Here is a 19,476-nt window from a genome sequence, read left to right on the forward strand (position 1 = left end):
ACAGATGAAAAAACAAGGGTGAATAGAGATTTTTGAGTTTTAATAGAGTAATAGGCAGTAAGAGTTTTAGGGTCACATTAAGCAGAAAAAAGATTTTTTAAGACTTCAACAATAAAGTTGTACTACTATGAAGAAAAAAAGTCGCAACACTATGAGAATAAAGCCAGAACTTTACGATAAAAAAGTCAGAATTTTCTGAGAAAAAAAGTCAGACTTTTATGAGAAAAAAGTCGGACTTTTATGCGAAAAAAGATCAGACTTTTACGAGAAAAAAGTCGGAATTCTGCGGTAAAAAAAAGTTGGACTTTTATGAGAAAAAAGTCGGAATTTTGCGAAAAAAAGTAAGACTTTTATGAGAAAAAAGTCGGAATTTTGCGAGAAAAAAAGTCAAACTTTTACTAGAAAAAAGTCATAATTGTACGAGGAAAAAAAGTCAGACTTTTACAAGAAAAAAGTCGGACTTTTACAACAAAAGGGCATTACACTACCTATCCTACAACGGAAGTAAACAAAACAAGAGACAAGGGGCAGCCCGCAAGCAACTACTGTCTCTGGTGTCATGCCGTGCCACATAGTTAACATTTAACGTCATGTTATACGTGAACTGAACCGTTTCTCTCAGCCCTCATTTTAACTGATATCTCCTTTCTAAAATAACAGAACAAGAATTAGGACTTTATTGTACTAATATTCAACTCAATTCTCGTAAAATTCCGACTTTATTCTCATCATAGTTTGAGTTTATTCTGATAAAATTGTGACTTTTTTTTTCTTAAGACAAAATGACTTCATTCTCATAAACTTACGCCTTTATTCTGAAAATCTTGGATTTTGTGGCCCTAATACTCCGTTGCAGTCCTGAACCATTACAGTCAATATTATTACAAATGTCTAGCTACTGTGCGTGTTCAGTGACTTTTTCTGTACCAGCACTGAGTTTAGGATTTTAATATATACATTAGTATTGGTATCAAAGTTTTAAATTCTGGTATCCCAACAAAACTACAGTATTCTTCTACACTATTCTAGTAACAACTATTTCAGTGTTTTCTTTGCTCAGTTCACTAATATTATCATTCACTATTTCTCATATCATTATGTGCTGTACTGTCATTCATGTCATTTAACTTGACACGATGCTTAAAGGCTGTATACATGTAACTAATTCAGCTTTTTTTGGTGGGCAACTTCATTATGCCGTATAGTTTCCTCTGGATGTGTAAACAAGCCTGCACCTTAATACAGAGGACTGTGAACATTATAAAAGTTTGCTGGGGTCAGTTTCTTTCAAGTTTCTCATTTCAATAAACTCAGGCCGAAGTTGGTATTAAACACTGGGAGCCTGAAGACGTCATCTTTAACGGCATGTCATTTGAGAACCAAGCTTGGCATTTTCGCCTACCCTGTAATGAAAAGCGAGCGCTCCCTAAAAATAATCAGTAAATACAGTCACTTCCCACTCGATTTCATCAAATCTGCCTCTTAAGCATCTCAGCCCGCTGAGCAGCCTTACGAGAGCTATAAGGCTTAAATTAATTGACTGGGAGGCTCAGTGTCGCTGCAGTGTGCCGGGCTGAAAGAAGAATAAACTAGCATCAGAACTCCTGTCCAGTTCCTCAGTGTCCTTGGTGGAGTAAATCTTCAGGAAAAAACAACTTTCTGAGTGGCATATTATCCATTTAAGTCTTCTTGACTGAGTGAGGTTAGAGTGGGTGGGGGGTGGCTGGGATGTAATAACCCGCAGCTGGCTTTGCTGCGAAGTGCTATCATGCTGGCTGCCTGGGGAGAGCTATATTTAGTGGGTGCTAAGTAATAACTAAGTACAGTGAAATGATCCAGCTACGGTAATGATACAACAAGGTGACAACCAGATATTGGGGGACGTAATTATGCTCGGGGCGGAAGCGAAAAGCCACAGTTGTCAGATCTGTGGCCTGTGTTTAGTCGACGCTGGTGGCTCGCTGTCACGTTCACCCAAACCTAACGATATCTTAACAGCACACCGACGGCGTAGTTACACAGCCAATTTGTTTTGTGACCTTCTAATGTGTTTTATCTCAGAGAGGAGCAACCTTATTTAAAAATACCAACATCAGCATACCGGAAAATAAGCTTGTGCCGTAAATCATTAGTAAATTTCACCATTTTAATGCATTCTGCCTTGAACTAACTAACATGCTTCCCCATCAAATGAAAGGGTAATAAGGAGGCCTAAAGCAACATTTGTGTAGTGTCTGAAGTACTTAAGGCCTACTGCAAGGCTTTCACATTTCACTGACATTTAGATAGATAATGAGTAACAGTCTCCCAGTCTTTAAATCCCCTTGTGAATCTTCTGGCATTTACGTCTATTTTTTTCCCCTCCTGTCTTTAAATATTTGATGAGGAGGATGTTATCTGGAGTGGATATTCCTGGCATGGTGAAGATAGGCTCTGACCACTTCATCATACCTGCTCTCTCCTTTACACTGACCCTGGCATGTTGCTTTGGCTCCTTTTATCACCTTTACATTTGAATATGACTCAGGAGGTGTGACTCAAAGTCAAGGTAAAGCCGCTTCCTGTCAAGCAATCCCCAGGGCCATGTTTTCTGCAGACGTGAAAAGATCATGACCTCCCGCGCTGGCCAGAACTATTCTACGACTAATTGCCTTTCCCATAATTGACACAATTTAATTAATGCAATCTGTGCCTGCGCATTTGGTTTAATGCATATTTTATGTTTTTTTTTTTTTTTCCAGATGAAAACGCCACTTAGCAGCAGCGAGGAAAAAGAACCCTTCAGCTCTTGCCAAAAACCTGAAAACATAGCAGCTCCATGAATACAGAGCTACAGATTGTTACTTTCCATCCATGAACAAATCTGAATTAACAAGACATTTTATAATCAACTACAAAATAGCCACTATAAACAACAAACAACAACATTTATCACGCTTCTGGTTTGCGTCTCCTTCCTGATGAGACCTCCATGATGGTGTCATTTAGAATTCCCCCAGGTCGGGTCTGCAGAGCCACTTCACAGCTACCTCACCAACCTCACACAGCTCACTACCCGTGGTCATCACTGCAGCTGGCTACATATTCGATGTGACATCTCCTTCCATCTTCTAATGAATTTTTTATGTCGCTTCCTCTCCCACTCGCACGCAGACGGGGGCTCGTATCAGCCCCGTTCTGTAAATCTATGCTACTGTAAATTACAGTGTTGCCGTTGGAGTCTGTGACCCTTCGGTCCTGTTATTGCTATAGATTGCTCTGCTGCAGGCTCCGTACTGATTGGATTTGTCCTGAGACATTGTAATGCAGATTTACAAGATAATTCACAATCACTGTGTTGTCGTGATACAGACTTGGGCATCCAAGGACGGGGAAAATGTTGTCAAATGTTAGAAATATCCATGAAATTATGTTTCTGATGATGACTCTGACTCTGATTATGATTTTGGATGCTACTATACAAGCAAGACTCCAGTACGGATACTTTTGTTTTCCTCTCGCATCCCCTGTCTGGCCATATCGATTTCAGACAAGAGACAAACTTCGGGACTTTACCCTCCGCTAAACTGACAGTCTGATGCAACGCTTGTGCTGTGCGTATCCGACCATGTTATAATGCATGTATTGACAGCCTCATTGATTTTCAGGGCCCCTGCAAAAGATCATTCAAAGGGGAGTAATGAGATAATGTGCAGGCCTTACATATGCAACACTGTTACCTGATCATCTGAGCGGATGATGACTGTGTAGTATGAACTACAGAAAGTGCAGTCTTTGTTAGATGTAAATATATAGTGGGGGGAGCTTTTTATATGTCAATGAAAAATTAGAACAAACTAGAACCTTCTGGACTTAGGTTAAAACTTGCAGTACTGTTAGTGTACTGCACTTTTTAATGCAAATGTTTTTACACTTTAATGTAGAGAAGTCTGAACTGAATGCTGTCAGATTAACGTAAAGACTGCAGCACCACAAAGTTAAATAAAAGTGAGAAAAACATCAGGGTAAGAGCATCTTCACCTCAATCTGTCACCTTTTTAGAGCTGAAAGATTAGACTCATTGATTAGTTGGTGGACAAATAAATTACTGCCAACTATTCTGATTATCAACAAATTGTTTCAGTCATTTTCTTCTAACAAACGCACCAAATGGTTCGAGCGACTCTGCTGGTGATTTGCTGCTCTTCCTTAGTGAATATAATCAAGTTTTGGATGGTTGGTTGGACAGATCAAGCAATTTGCTGACACGACCTTGGGCTTCCCAAAGTTGTGATTGCACCTTCTCTGATATTAATAGACCATACAAACAATCAAGAAAATAACTGACAGCTAAATTCATAATGAAGCCAATCTTTAGTTGCAGCCCTGCACTTGATTGTAAGTTCTTATGAAGAAATAAAACTGTATAAAAACAGTTTGAATGAGTCAAGCTGAAGTTCCCAGTCTCCCTCCCTGATTTTTCAATGAATGTATGAAAGAAATAATGGATGAACACTGCCCATTCAACATGTGACCAAACAGAATTCCGCTGTTCCACCGTGCACACTGCTCCATCTCCTGCACCAGGTCACATTAACATGGTGCTCATTTATTGTAATGTCATGTCATGTCTGAATAAAGCAGCCACTTGTGTAACGGAGACCTTTGTTTCAAAGTCAAAAATATGCCGTTTAATTAGTCTAAAAAACTTCTGCTCCACCCTCCTTAAACAGCCACAACTGCTCAACACTCGCTCCACACCCACAGCCTCCAACGTGACCCCATGAAAGCAGAGAACGTCCCGTCTTCGATCAAACCGAACAGCCAATCAAAAGTCATGGTGAGTATTCAAACTGACCAATGACAAGTGGTGAGACATCAGCCGTCAACTTATTTTTAGATCAATTAAAGCCATGCAAAAAGCCGGATACATGAAGCCAGCAATGCTGCATATTCCATGTCTGAAAATGGGAAAAGGGCTGGAGACACTGTTGACCACTGGCTAACTGTTGCCATCAGTTTGCATGCAGGTGACCTGGAAACACTAAAGTGTCCACGTGTGAATATGAGTCGACCCCGCCTCCCCACCATCCCCACCCTGAACAGAACTTTAGAAATAGGTGGGTAATTTTCCTCTGGGACCCTTCCTTTTCACAGCGAAGCAGAGTTATTGTTGGAGCTTCTGAGCGTTGTGAAGAAAACCCAGAGTTTCTCAGCAATCCATAAAAAACCCTGCATCCCTCACAGCTGGCCGCCCCTGAGAATTCCCTCCATCCCTCAGAAAATCCACCTTTCAGCAAGTCGCCGGGCTGTGTTTGCTGACAAAAAGAACGACGGAGAAGTACTGCAGCTTTGTTTTTGATGTAACATTATCACTGGTGTTTCCTTCACTTCCCCGGTGCAGGCTGAGGAGCGGAATGGTGACGTGCCTTTCATTCCTCAACCTGACAGTTCGCCATTGATCATTTATCAAGCTGGGTGCTTGCCAGAGCCATCGATTGATTAAGGGGGGGTGGGGGTGGGGGGGTAAAATGAGACTGGAAGTAAAGTATGCTCCTTACTGAACACATGAGCAGTGCCGCCTGATGAAATCTCACACTTTGCTCTCATTCTCTGCTTTTGTGTTGTTGAGTGTAAATGCAGGTGTGTGAGAGCCCCTGGATGTGAACACAAGCCTGCATGTGTCATTGTGTGTGCCTGCCCTTGTGCATGTGCGCCTCATTTGACCGAACATGAGTGATTCCCAAACTCCAGCTGACTGAAGCCTCTCTTGCTGTCTGGTGGCAGGGTTTCTGCATGGTCTGCAGAGTTGCATGCAGTGATATTGTGCTGGGTTAAGTGGCCCAGAATCTAATCACTCTAATGTCCGCTGCAGCCCTAAATCACACCGACCGGCTGGAGTGTAGCGCTTGGTCTGTCCTTCAAAAGGGAAGCTTTTCACGACTCCTTCCATATTGTAATTATTTCAACTGGATATGAGCTATTGCACTTATTGGCTGGGGCATGGCACCGGCTGCCTCTGCTCTCATTGGCTGCCCGGACACCTCTGTGCAGCCTCCCATTGGCTGCCTGGAGGAGAGTGGGAGGAGAGCTCGCCCCATCCTCCCCCTGTGGCAGAGCGTGTAAATGTAAAGACTCTTTCTCTGCCTATTATCTGAGTGACTCTGGGTTTTGGTGTCTGCCTCCGAGCGTGAGTGTGTGTGTGTGTGTGTGTGTTTGTTGGAGGGAGAAAAGAGATAAAGAGAGAGAGAGGAAGGGAGGGAGAGGCAAGCAGCGTTTCTTTCTCCCCCCCTTTAGCCTCCCCGTCTCCCTGCTCCCTGTCACTCCATCCTTCCTCCCCTCTCCTGGACCACCCTCCAGCCCTGCTTCGAGCCAGACCGAGACCCCCCTACCACCCAGACCACCCCGGGACCCTTTGACTCTCCTCACTTCTCCGTCCCACCAACCACAACGTCCGAGCAGGTAAGTCTCGCCTCATTTCAGCCTGCGCTGATGCTTTGAAAAGTACTTCCTGCCCTCTCCTCTTCTTCTTCTGCTCTTGTTGTTTTCTTTGCGCTCACTTGTCTCCGCTCTGTCTGGCCTCGCCGTCTTTCTGCATGCATATTTTAAAGTTTTCCCTGCAGCACTTGTGTCTCTCTCAGAAAAGTGACACGCTTGCGGGCGATGATATCAGTGAGGTCACTGTCTTTCTCTTCTTCCTCTGATATTCTGCCCCGATATCAACTTCCCCCTCCCTCTCTGCCCATAATCTCTTCATCTTCTCTCCTCGTGGCTTTTGCAATCTCATACCCTCCAGCTCTTGGGGTGTGCAAATTCAACACGAAAGCGAGTCGAGTCTTTTATTTTTAAGTCTGCCCGAAGCAAAAGTTGACACGGACAACATGCTGTATTTTGGTTAGAGAGGGTGCATCTCTAATTGATTTTGGAAAAGTGTTTACGTTAGTTGGTGATGCCTATTTATAGGCGCTGACGTGCCAGGCACACGTGCTGAGGCCAGGCTAGGCCACTCCGCTAATGCCAGGACAGAACACAGGACTATCCACTGGCTACAGAACGCATGACATTGCAGAAAGTGTAATGACTTTACAAGGCAGTGACTTGCTTGATTGAATCAAGCCATCTTTCCAGCAAGAGAACTCCAATATTAACATGGCCCATAAAGCATTCCTGGCAACAGCAGCGGAGGAAAAAAAAAAAAAAAAAAAAAAAAAAAACTGCTTCGTTCTCCATCCGCACATCCTCTGCTTTACCAGGAAGGGGAAGTGGAATGTGTGTGTGTGCGTGCGTGCGTGTGTGTTTGCGAGGGAGACAGAGATACTGCTAAAGTGCTTTAGACATCAATACTGGCAGCCCAGAGTTTTTACAGCCACTCTATCATATCTGAGAATTGGACTTTACAAGAATGTCAACAGCTGAGGAAATGCTTCTGCTCACGTGTTTTGTTTTGTTTCTTTGGAGGGTTTTCGTGAGGAGGAGGGTATTTAAACATGTTCGAGAAGCAAAGGTGGATGAAAATCTGAAGTTTTTAATCATATATTACTATGTCATCTTTTATTTCCATTTGTAAATAGTGGCTAAATTACCTGAAATGATCTGCAAAGCCCTGAGCGTTCATTTTCTTCTTTTTAGTCTTCAGATAACTCAATTTAAAAACACGACGTCATTGTAATCCAATCACAGCTCAGATCTCTTAGCTTGCGTGTCTATACTAGTTTTGCTGTGACTAAACTTTTGAAAAACACGTCTCTCCATCAGACAGTTTGACCTTTCTTTCTGTGTTTCTCGTTTTCTAATTCAGACAAAAAAAGAGCATCTGTGGCGAAACCTCTTGGGAATGAGGGTCTTCCCAGCAGGGCTGCCTCGAGGGGAAGCAGCTTGCACTGGAAAGCTTTAATTGTGACAGTTTGTGGGGAAAATGGAAAGCCTGACACTTCAAATTTTACTCTCAACGTCATATTGTTTTGCATATTTATGATGTTATTGACCATAAATATGTCAGTGAAGAGCATATTTATGATGTCGTTGGCAGCATGCACATATTCATCTCGCTCAGGTGTTGGGTTGTTAGTTTATTAGGACGTGTAAATTGGGTGTCGTCTTGAAGGAACATGCAGGTGTTCTCCTGCTCTCGGCTGGCTCTGGGCCAAACGCTAAAGCAAAGTCACAACTGCTGATCTTCCCCATATTAATTCTCACGTATCATCACAAAAAGCATGTTGATAGAGGCCCTTAAACCTCAGCTGAGTCCAGGCTGGATGCAAAGTTTTACTGCTCAGTGAACAAAAGCACAAATGAGGCTGAAAAATGCACCAATAAAAGCAAACTTGGCAGATTGACTTTAGTTTCTTACGTCAAGCGCCCAGCTGCATTTTGTGACTTACGTTCTATTTTCATTACCCGCAAACACTTAAAAAATGATTTAATCATTAACATCTTCAGGAAGTGACTAATTTCTTTAAATCACACGACTAATAGAGTCCAGCTTTAGAAGAGGAATGACACTGTAGATATAAAACTCACTGAGGGAAATGAAGAACTACCAAAGAAAATAAATTGGCCTTGCTTTCCAAACTCTTTTTTTCCTCACCACGTCAGCCCAGCAGCTGTTCTGCAGCCATAGTTAATGCACTTACTGCACTCTTTCAGCGTAAGCTCTCACAAGAAAGCATACGTAAAATCCCTTGTAGAACGAGATATTTATGAGCCTGGTGATGTGTTTGCACGCTCCTGCATGCCTTCATAAGCCACCACTTAAGCTGAGGTTGAGCTGCATGCCGTTGATGCAGACAATGAGTGCGGCTCGCCGTGTCAGAGCGGTTTTACACTTTCTCGTCACATAATGCCACAGATGTCAGTTTAGGGCACTAGGTGTTGGGACGGTTTGGGAATTGATTTGAGCAAAACGCACCAATGAAGTGCTGAAGTGGCAGCATATGAAATGCGAACAGACAGGCTTTTGTTTTTTAAATAATGTCATTGAGAAAAGATGGCATACGACTCACCGGGTCATCGTGGCCTGCTGGTTATTCAAGTGAATGCTGAGTAATTATACATTAATACGTATATTCTCTATAAACGTCTTCCTCCAAATTCATCTGCAATGTGTTCCTGCTCCCATCGCTAATTTTCCATTTGGAGCAACCACCCTATAAAAAGATGGATCACATGTATCCAGTATACTCGGTAAGCCCTGCTTCCTTCTATGTAAAGCCAATGCTCTGCAAGCAGCTGGCCTTTTGTGCCTTGGCCCTTTCGAGCCTTTCCGGATCTCCCGCTGGCCTGGCTCAGGGCACAGAGTGTGCCGGGAGTTGCCGGGGCAGGGACTGGCTCAGTGTGAACAGGGCCGCTGACGCAGACTGGCAGCCGTCTTGGTAGCTGTCACAGAATGATGGAGGGCAAATGGATGCAGACAAAAGGGCTGTAGAGGAATTATTATGTTTGGTCTCTTGGGTGCTGACTTTAGAGTTAATATAATGGAAGACTAACTGTACACTGGCGTCTCCTTTTTCATAGAAGGATTACATAGAAAAAGTTCTTAATGGGCTAAATTCAAGTTTCATGCCGTCTATGAACTTGGTGAGCTAAAATTTATCATAATTTTAGTGTCTCTTAAAGCATTAAAGGGTTTTAAGATTGTGATCCTGCAAGATGTCTTTAAAGTATGAACACAGTTCAGAGAGGAGCTGTATGAACTATATGTACGCAAAGAACATGAGTTACAGATGTGGGTTTGATTATTTTTAGATGACATAATTACAAAAATCTGGGAATTTATGTATTTTTTATTTGGGATATTAGACAAACGTTTGAAAACTAGAATCAAAATGAAAATGTACTCTTAAGTTTTTATTTGCTTTTTAATTACTTTCTGAGAGTTAACTGTTCTGTTTGCCTTTCCAGTGAGTCATACAGCAATTTCAGCACAGAACAGATTGAATTATTGATATGTTAGATTTATTTATTATTCTATTTACAGTATTTTTCAGATTTCTTTCATTTTAATCAGATTTTGTGAATTTGTCAGACTTTTTCGGTGAATAATTTGTCAAATAAAGTCGAACAACGCCGGGTTTCATCGCTGCTTTCAGCTGTTTTCTGTCTCTACATTGATCTTAACTTCAGTTCTTTCTGTATGAAACCTCTTATATGAGCATCAAAGTACTGAAATCCAGAATCTGTCGAATCTTTTCTGCAGTCCAAAAATCCATCAGGGCACACAGTAATGCATGCCCTTTGCTTGTGAATGGAAGGGCTCCAGGAAATTTGCCACTCACATTTAGTCTTCTCTTTATTTCCACCTATTTAACAGCTTAGAGTTCAGAATGTATGTTTAGTTTTGATGCAGCCATGTATGTTCCTCCTGAATAATTTGTCATTCTGGTGTGTAAACCCTATAGCTTTTGTCAAGTGTGATCATTTGATTAATTATACAGCCCACTTGACTCGTAGCAGAGCTTTCAAGTTTGTGCAAGAGAAAATAAATGAAGAGGCGTTCAACACAGCCATGACCTGATTGGAAGACCTCTATAGAACTCTGTTTGATGTCAAGGCTCCCCCGTCCCACCCACCTTCAGCAATCACACTATCAGTCACGCAGCAGCTTCATATTACATGACTGTTCAGCATTAGGGCGAATTGCTTTATAGCTCATCAGCTTCATTGATTTTTGTAAATATCTGCTCATTGTGATTATTTGACGCAGCAACATGTTTCAAACAAGTTGGGACAGGAGCAACTAAAGACTGGGAAAGATGTGGAACGCTCCAAAAACATCTGTTTGGAACATTCCACAGGTAAACAGGTTGATTGGTAACAGGTCATAGTATCATGATTGGGTATGAAAGGGGCGTCTTGGAAAGGCTCAGTCGATCACAAGCGAGGATGGAGCGAGGTTCACCACTTTGAGAAGCATCCCAACTTTTTGGGACTCTGGATTGTCGTTAGTTACCTTTAGTTCTTCTTATGTCGGCAAGCTACGTTATCAAATCTTAGAATTCCGCTCTGACCAGATATGCTTCCAGTCCTGTTGTCAGCTTTGTAGGATATCATTTTTTTTTACAATAAGGGCAAAAACTGGAATATTTTGTACATGTCAAGTTAATCACTGACTTTACTTACTGTATTATGCTGCTTGCATTTGTTAAACCTGCCAGTGTTGTCCCACCATGATCAAACCTCACTCCCTTTTCTGAAGATTGCTGGAGTGATATACTCATTAACTACTGATTAATTGATTACTGGAGAGTGGTAGTTCAGGAAGCTTTCGCTGTGCAGAATAGTACCCCGTTGCCATCGTCACAGTTAAAGCCAATGACTGCTGAAGGTTTTAACTTCCAGCTTACAGAGAATATGTGCACGTACAGTTATGCACAGATATCAGAGACCGGGTTAACACACGCTGATCAGATGCTGACAAACTGTACAAACAATCCATCGGATACTCCTGCGGCCATTGACTGTTTCTTACCCCTTGCTCCCTCCTTCACACTCACTTGATTGGTAAGCAGTTTTCTGTCACTGAGCTGGGCTGTAAACTTAAAAAACAATCTATCCTGTGTCATAATTCATAACAGAATATGAGGGCCGGGGGGAGGTTGAGGCATTGCCGGAGGCTGAAATTGAACATGGCACCTTTTAGAAGTTGAAGCTATTGGAGAGACTTACGATCTGTGAAACCTGGGGGCCTTTTTGTCTCTGTGCAACGCCACTGGCTGACGTAAATTTGAGATAGCGAAGGGTTGCAAGATCAATCCCAGGATGAAGCGTTGGGAGGGGAAATGTGGAAGAGGCAGCGGGTAGAGGAGGGAGAGGTGGAGCAGGAACAGAGCTTTAGCCTTCCCTGCTGCTTTCCTAGCATCGCTCGGGGTGGTGATGCATGGTCATAAATAGTCAGCCCCTCTACCCCCTGCGTTTGTGCTATTTTTACACTCGCTAATACAGGGGTTTTGGAAAACCAGCTCAAGCGGCGAAGTGACGAGAAAATATTATTGTTGGCTTGGAGTTAAGAGAGCTGTGGTGATCAAAGAGCTGTGCACATACCCATGGAGGAGCGCTGTGGCAGAATTAGCCTTGTGTTATTATTTTTTTATTAGATTAGAGCTCTAATGTGCCCATTTATGACTCTGGCTGGGATCCAATCTGACATGTGTTGAAGCATTTGTAAATTGGCTCCATTTCCAGACTTAGATAGTGCTTTAGGAGTTAAATCAGAGGTCAAAAGTTCAACTATAGGGCCACGTTACTGCCTACAGTACCTTTCCTTTTGGAGAGCACAGTCGACTTTGTGCAGAGAGGCTTTTTTTTTTTTTTTGCTCCGTCAAAACAGGAAAGGTGTGACGGTTTCCCACAAACTCTGTGAAAACAGCATGGTGTTTGAGATGTGTGCTCATGGAAAATCACAAGAGAAGGTTTCTATGGCAGGTGTGCCACAAGAATCAGGCTGCAGTTTGACATTTGATGAGTGCAAAGGAAAGCGAGGCTGACAGAGTTAAAGTAGCACTCAAGCAGAGGTGGAATATTAGCTTTGACCTCGGATGATATGGGTTAAATTCTCAGCCCCATGTCATGAAATACTGTACAGTCACAAAATTTCTCTTTCTGATGTTGCTCTCTAAGCAACTGAAGACCTTTTATATTTATTTTAAACCTTTTCCTGGGGCAAACAGTTGAAATGGAGTCTAACTGGTGCTCTTTTACTGTAATCCAGTTTGTGATGGAGATGTATTATGCACATCTTAATTGTGTCTGCAACATGTAATGCAATTAATTATTTAAAGGTCTAAGCGGGACTGTTTTTTAAATCCTGCACCCACCTGCGCACTCAGAATTTCCAACCACTCCCACTCATCCCTGCAGAGACTCAATCCTGCAACAATATTGGGCCAATCTGTCTGCACCATCCTGCAGGAAAAACACGACTCACAAGACCCCTGCATTTTGTTTACATTTCTGCATGTTTGACCTCTATATACATCCTGTTGGAGTATGCTTGGCATGCATATCATTATGTATATATGCAATTTAGTTATTATTCATTTAACTTAATTAATTATCATTGTTCTTCTGACAAGGTTTTCATAATGTGGACTAAATGATGAATGAGAGTATTCTGACCCTGAGTCAACAATGGCGTTCCTCTTAGTGTAGTCGTCAATCTCACTGTCCTTCAGGCCTGAGGAGGGGGATTGTGTGGGTACTGCTTGTTCAGAAATAGTTTGTAAGACATGAACGTTGGAGTCATAAGGCACATTTTCACTCTCTCCTGGAAAACATTTTTAGTGTTGCACTCGGTTGTTCACATGAAAAGTGAAAGAAATACTTGTGTTCAGATTGAAAACAGAGAGGTAGAGTAATAAGTTCCCTTCCCACCCCTGCACAGCTGGCAGAGCACAGCATGGAGAGGGTGTGAATGCTGGCTAGTCTGGTTTCAGAAAGTTAAAGAAATGTTCTGACACAGCCCCCCAGCTTAACAGTAAGGTGTGGGGGAGGGGGTTTCTTGAAGCAGTTGACTATCCAATAAACAGTTGTGATGGAGTATACTGGCTCCGTAAGAATCAACAATCAAGCTAGCATCTCTGTACTGCACTGCTGTGTGCTAAATGCTAACATGGTCATAATGACAATGCTAGCATATTGAAAAGCTTAGCAGATATACAGTAATGTTCACCATCTCTGTTGAGTGCTGTGTTAGCATGCTAACATTTGCTAAATGTCAAGGAGCTGCATCTAGTAGTTGAGGATCCATATAATCCAAAAATGTTTCGCACATTTTATGCCGATGCTACATGTAAATATGTCTTAAATTAAAATGTCGTGTTCTGTCCACAACCCATTTAGTTTACTGTCCTAGTAAGTGATTGCAGAAGCTGGAATCAGAGAATTTTCTACTTTTTTTCTTCAAAAAAAATTACTTAAACTGATTGATCAGTTGTTGCAGCTCTACTGTGCAAATGCACATGAAAGCTGCATTTGGGGAGACTTTTGGGTGAACTTTTATCAGGACTGTCAATCTGGTTTTTGAATGGAATACATTTCTACGGTGCGTTCTGTCAATGGAGAAACACTGTAGCCTTTATTTTTGCCAAGCTAAGGCGGAACATAAAGCTGACATTTGATTCTGTAATCAATATTCACAATCAGTCAGAATGTGTGGCAGTTCAGCAATGCTGGCAGCGGCTGCTGACACATGTAGTGCAGTGGGTCATGACAACACGTTCCATGCACAGTCGGCTGGATTTCACCAAAACAATGTAGATTACACCTCCATTCACAGTGAATGTGGAATCTATTCGTAGACTGTGCAGGGAATCGTCATACTATGAGGCAGTTACACCAAATATGATGATTCACATAAAATAAAGGCGCAAAGAGAATTCACTGTGTCCTCTTTAAAGAGAAAAAACAGACGTGTCTGCAGCTTACAGTGAAAATGCACGTCTGGTGATGTCAGGAGAAAGTGTAACAGATATTCTAAAGCTCATCTCTTAGCCTGGGCTCTTGGCACTCACCACTGCCTCTCAGCGTTTTTGCTTGATTAAAAAACGCCCAGGAGTTTGTAAGCGCGTGGTAGGTGTGAGCGCACACCCTGACAGCTTAACATACTGATTATTCAAGCCTCTTAGGCTAAGCCACGGCACTCGAGTGATGAACGTCAACTCCCCTCCCTCCCTCGCGCAGTCTCGATTTCTCCCTCTCTCCCTTTTATTCTTCATTTGAAAGAGTGGAAAGCCAGTGACAGCTTGCAGAAGGCAAACCTGTTGTCTGGGAAGCAGAGGGGATCAGTGACACAGTGATTCATACACTGCCGAGGCTTTATTTAGACATAATCCACCCAACGCAGGGTCCTCGCTTGCAACTTCTTGTATGGAACTGGCTAGCAGTAGCCAGGCTGCATATTGTCCTACACTGTGGACCACAGCGAAAGTCTGTCCAGTGGGATTTAATGCATCAGTGGTTGTTTGATGTCCTTCTGGAGGGGTCAAAATATCACCGATACACCACAGATGTTTTGTCAACATCGGCATCAGCAAATTAAAAAAACGTGTCTCGAAATGGCTGGTGCCTTGTTCGTGCATTCATCTGAAGTTCGTCTTTCACGAGCCCTGTTCTGTTGTTATTGCACTACGGCCCCGTGCACTGTTACTGACGCTGCTCATTCACTGCACTGAGACGCATTACTCCGATTTCTGCGTTTGCATTTAAAATGCCATTCCAGACATATGCAAACATTTCAATGATGGAAACTGAATTTACACACGATATGTTGTGTCTGTTGTGCATTACGGGCTACACTGCAGTGTACGCTGCCCCTCTTTGTATCTGGGCTCTGTGCACTCCAGCTTGCTGGCGAGGCCTTGGCTACGACCACTGAGCCACACCTGACCAACAGATTGGTCCCAGCTGGAGGCTGAGGCAGGAACAGACACAGCAGACGCTTACCAGTGATTCAGCTGCTACTGTGGGCATGCACAATGGAGGAGTGCATAATGTGCTTATATAGTGCATATAGAGAGCGTGAGATAATAGTGTGTATATTTTTTATTGTCAACGAATTCCAAGAAAAGATGAAAAAGAACAATGCAGTTCATCTCTCAGTACTTCCCCACTGTCTGTGGCTTTCAGCACAAAGCCCATTCGCTCCTACTGAAGACATAAATCTTTACGAACAGGAAACAAGAAAGACTGGTTCCATTGCTTAAAAATGTCCCCAACAGGTGGGAAACATTTTTCTCAAAATAAACTAAAGAAACTTCAGTGATTGTGTTCATGGTTGCAAGGGTAAGGTGCACGTCAGCCAGAGCCATGATGGGGCACACTGATGTGTTCTTATAGTGTTTGGACAATACAGAGCTCAATGGCAGAGAGGAATAAACCAATCAGGCTTTGACGACACAAGAAAAGCCTGCTGATCAAGGTTTCTTTTCACGCCAAGGAAAAAACACACAATATTCCCGGACTTGTCCTCTAAGTGTGTATTCAGCAGATATATTTAAAAAGGTCCATATTTGTCTTGGACTTCTTCTATTTCCTTTTGGACTCCTTCACGGAACTGAAATGTATCAAATTATATTTGCCTAGCACTTCAAAACACGATTACAAAGTGCCTTAGAGGCAATAAAATAATATATAAGTGTCAATAAGATGCAAAAATCAACATCAATGCAATCGCATTCCAGAGGAGTTTACAGACAAAAGCTCAACTTGGCAGAAAAATCACTTAAACAACTAGAGAAGGACAGCAGATTACAAAATGAAGACCTAGATTTCAACAAGTTCTCTAACCCTGCTGTGAACCTCTGAGAACGTTTTTATTCATTTCTCCATGTTCAATCCCTCTCATGTGTCTCTTCTTTCTAATTTCATCCTCCTATCTATGAGCAGAAAGAAAGGTATAGCTGCTCTTATAGATATATATATGTATGTATATGCACACACATTTTTTCTTTCTTGGTGCAGCTCCTGAAGCATCTGTAGAGGAGGCTGCTAAGTCAGCGAGAACTCAGCCGAGTGTGCTTAAGCAGATGTAGAAAAGGAGGCGAGCGCTTCAGGAGCTTGAGAAAACACTTCCTCGGGTTGCTGCAGCTCGTGTGTACTCAGCGCCTTCGCCGGTGGGTTTGACGGGGAGAAGCAGCCGTAATGAAATGGGGCAGGTCTGAAAAAGTAGAGCTTAAAATCCCATTAGCCTGCTCTGCCCCCTCCCCCCCAAAAAAACAACCTAATTCACTCATCACTAAAAATTTCAGAGCCCCCCCCCCAAACACACACATATTTGGACGACTGGATGCATCAAAATAATGCTGATTAACTTCTATCACCTCAAAGGAACGTCACCTTACAGTTGTACCTTGTTGTGCGGCCCTTCTTCTCTGTCCTCCATTTCTTTCCACATTAGGAAAGAGAAAATGCTCTTAACCCTCCCTTCTTCCTCCATTATTCATTTAATGGAATACTGAAACTGTGTCAGCGCAACTGCTCAGATATTGTAGCAGACCTGGTGTGCAACAGCGGCTCTCGCTCTACCTTGCCGTGTAGTCTTTGTTTTCCTCTTTGCACAGCATTACCGTGTCCTCTTATCTCATCTCTGTCATGGACTGTCACCTGATGACATTAGAGTCATGACATTCTGCAGACCCTCACCATCTGTTTCAGATCAGCACAACACAGCTAAACCCAGGCACTGCCCTCCTGTTGAAATAATCAGCTGTAGGTTTTACTTTTAATTAACAGACTCATAAAAATGTACATAATAATGTACACTGTGCAGCGTGTATCCTCTGTGGATTGACATTGTGACACCAAGTGGAGCACAATAACCGCAAGAACATCCTCTTGATTTTTTGACATTTTGCAGAGCTCGTCGCGAGCTGAGCCGCAATCTGTTTCCCTGCAGGCGAATCAAAAGTGGAAGCAGATTATTTAACCAGCGTGGTGTGATCTCCACGCACTCACGTTTGATGGAACTTGATCCATCGGCTAATTCGCTTTTGTCGTTCTGCAAGAGGGAGAGCCGTATGACATCATGATTACCCCCCACAATCACTTCACCATCCGTGAGCACATTGCTGTTGTCATGTGCAAACCTTGTAACTGCAATTGTTGGGGTAATTTCAGGGCATTTACTTGATGGGATGCATTAAACTCTGCTGTTTGAGTAAATTCTTAGGGAAGCCTTTGAAATATCTACGGGATAAATAAAAAATGCATGGATTTCAGGCTGCAAAAGCACTATATACATGTCAAAAATATATATGTATGCGTGTGTGTTTGTGTGTACATTGTGCAGAGAGTGGAAACCTACAAAAATGACATTCAAATGTAGGAGGTTCTTAATTTTTTCCCCCCTTCTTTGGGATTAAGTGGTTAGAGACTCTGGAACATCAAAGAGTTTCAGTGTCGTCTCCATGTTAAGGAAAGGCTCTATGCTGAAGGTGTGAAGGTGTCAAATGCTGCTTAACGACGCAGGATATTAGGCTTCCCCTGACACACACACACCGACATATAAGATGCAAACACACTCTTTTTTTTAGCACACACATTAAGGCTAGATATGTATATACCATGTATGATTGACTCTTTCAGCTGAGTGGTGTACAAATACTCCACATGCATGTAAGCACATGGACATTCACACACACTAAGGTCTCCCCAAACCACGTGACGACATTCTGTAAATCTGCACATTAACCTTCTAATATCTGTTCATTGGTGCAATGAGCAGCATGAAGGTTTCGGGGATTTGGACAATTTTACCTTTGATGTGTAGCTCCATTCATTTGCATGTACATCAGAGCGCCAGTGCCGTCAAAAGGTCTTCTTAGCCGCTGACCTCATTAATGTGGTTTGATCAAACAGTCTTTTTATCATAGTTTATCTACCATTTAGCAACGGGGTTCTCAATTGCAGGGTCAGAACATCATGGGGGGGTCGGGGTGGGGGGTGGACATGTTTAGAGGTTGTGCATGCAAGTGCATGCATGAGGCAATGGGTTTCTCATTTCAGTTGGTGGTTTTACACTTTTCTACTGTTGGTGCCAGTAACACAAAAAGAAATTAAGGTTAGGTCGTGGTTTTCAAAGAGACAATACATAAAAAAGGGTTTATGTGACTATTGTGTTGTCTTGCTCTCTCTCATGTTGTGTTATAGGGTACATGCTACAGGCAGGGAGTTTTAATAGTCAGTGTCCAAGTGTTCCGATAAATTCAGGTTGCAAACTAACAGTGTTAGAAGGCCATGCTTTGTCTGCTGCACAGGAAATAAAGTTCTTATTAATGCTACCAGTGGTCCAGACCATTCTTCTCTGTTCTCCACTAATTACTAGCTACAAGCAAGGCTAAAGACACCGGTGTAGTGGGGAGGGAGTTTCCAGTTTCCAAAAACCACTTCACTATCCAATAACACCTGTGGCAGAGTGTACTGACTCTGTAAGAGTCAACAACCGAGCTAGCATCTCTGCTTAAGCCCAGGACTGCTGTGTGTTACATGATAGCATCCACGTGGTAACACTGTCATGACAATGCTAGCATACTAATTAGCTTTGCAGGTTTTCAGTAATGTTTACCATATTTACCATCTAAGTTTAGCGGTGCTTTAGCATGCTAACAATTGCTAAATTTCAGAGAACTGCATCCAGTAGCTGAGGATCCATACAACGTAAAAACAGAAATGTCAATCTTATGCTCATACTACCCTTAAACTTCCACATTGGGAATGACCCTGAAGCTTGGCATCTGAGCCAATCCAGGCATTTTTTAACTGCCTAAAAATATACAAGCCTGAAACAAGAGATACGAGGTTTTTACTGGACGTGACGCTACCATACACAAGAAGGCATTAGTTTGTTTACAAGGGATTACAAGCCATAGAGGTCATTCTCTAATTGTTGGTCCAGAGAGCATATGAACGTGTAGTCATTGCTGTTAATGTAACTACTCTAAAATAATGGCTCCTCTGTGTGCATCTGTTTATGTGTGTGAGAGTGAAAGAGAGAGAGAAGGAGGG

At 42.5% G+C, this 19,476-nt stretch overlaps 1 protein-coding gene and 1 long non-coding RNA gene across 9 annotated transcripts in view; one reads left to right on the plus strand and one right to left on the minus strand.

Moving 5' to 3' along the window:
- LOC143330127 (uncharacterized) overlaps positions 1-9,191 on the minus strand; it is a 29,353-nt gene extending 20,162 nt beyond the window's left edge. Inside the window, exon 1 of the long non-coding RNA XR_013077935.1 lies at positions 8,982-9,191. This is a non-coding gene — a long non-coding RNA (uncharacterized LOC143330127). The remainder of the gene's footprint in view (positions 1-8,981) is intronic.
- Positions 6,113-19,476, plus strand: part of pcbp3 (poly(rC) binding protein 3) — a 59,665-nt gene continuing 46,301 nt past the window's right edge. For 5 of the 8 annotated variants that reach the window (XR_013077934.1, XM_076746351.1, XM_076746353.1 and 2 more), the window contains exon 1: positions 6,113-6,441. The gene's annotated coding sequence lies outside the window, so the exon portion shown is untranslated. The remainder of the gene's footprint in view (positions 6,442-19,476) is intronic. The other 3 variants (XM_076746352.1, XM_076746348.1, XM_076746350.1) reach the window with 1 other exon arrangement.

The sequence above is a fragment of the Chaetodon auriga genome, chromosome 13 (genome assembly GCF_051107435.1).
Source record: "Chaetodon auriga isolate fChaAug3 chromosome 13, fChaAug3.hap1, whole genome shotgun sequence".
Taxonomy (NCBI): domain Eukaryota; kingdom Metazoa; phylum Chordata; class Actinopteri; order Chaetodontiformes; family Chaetodontidae; genus Chaetodon; species Chaetodon auriga.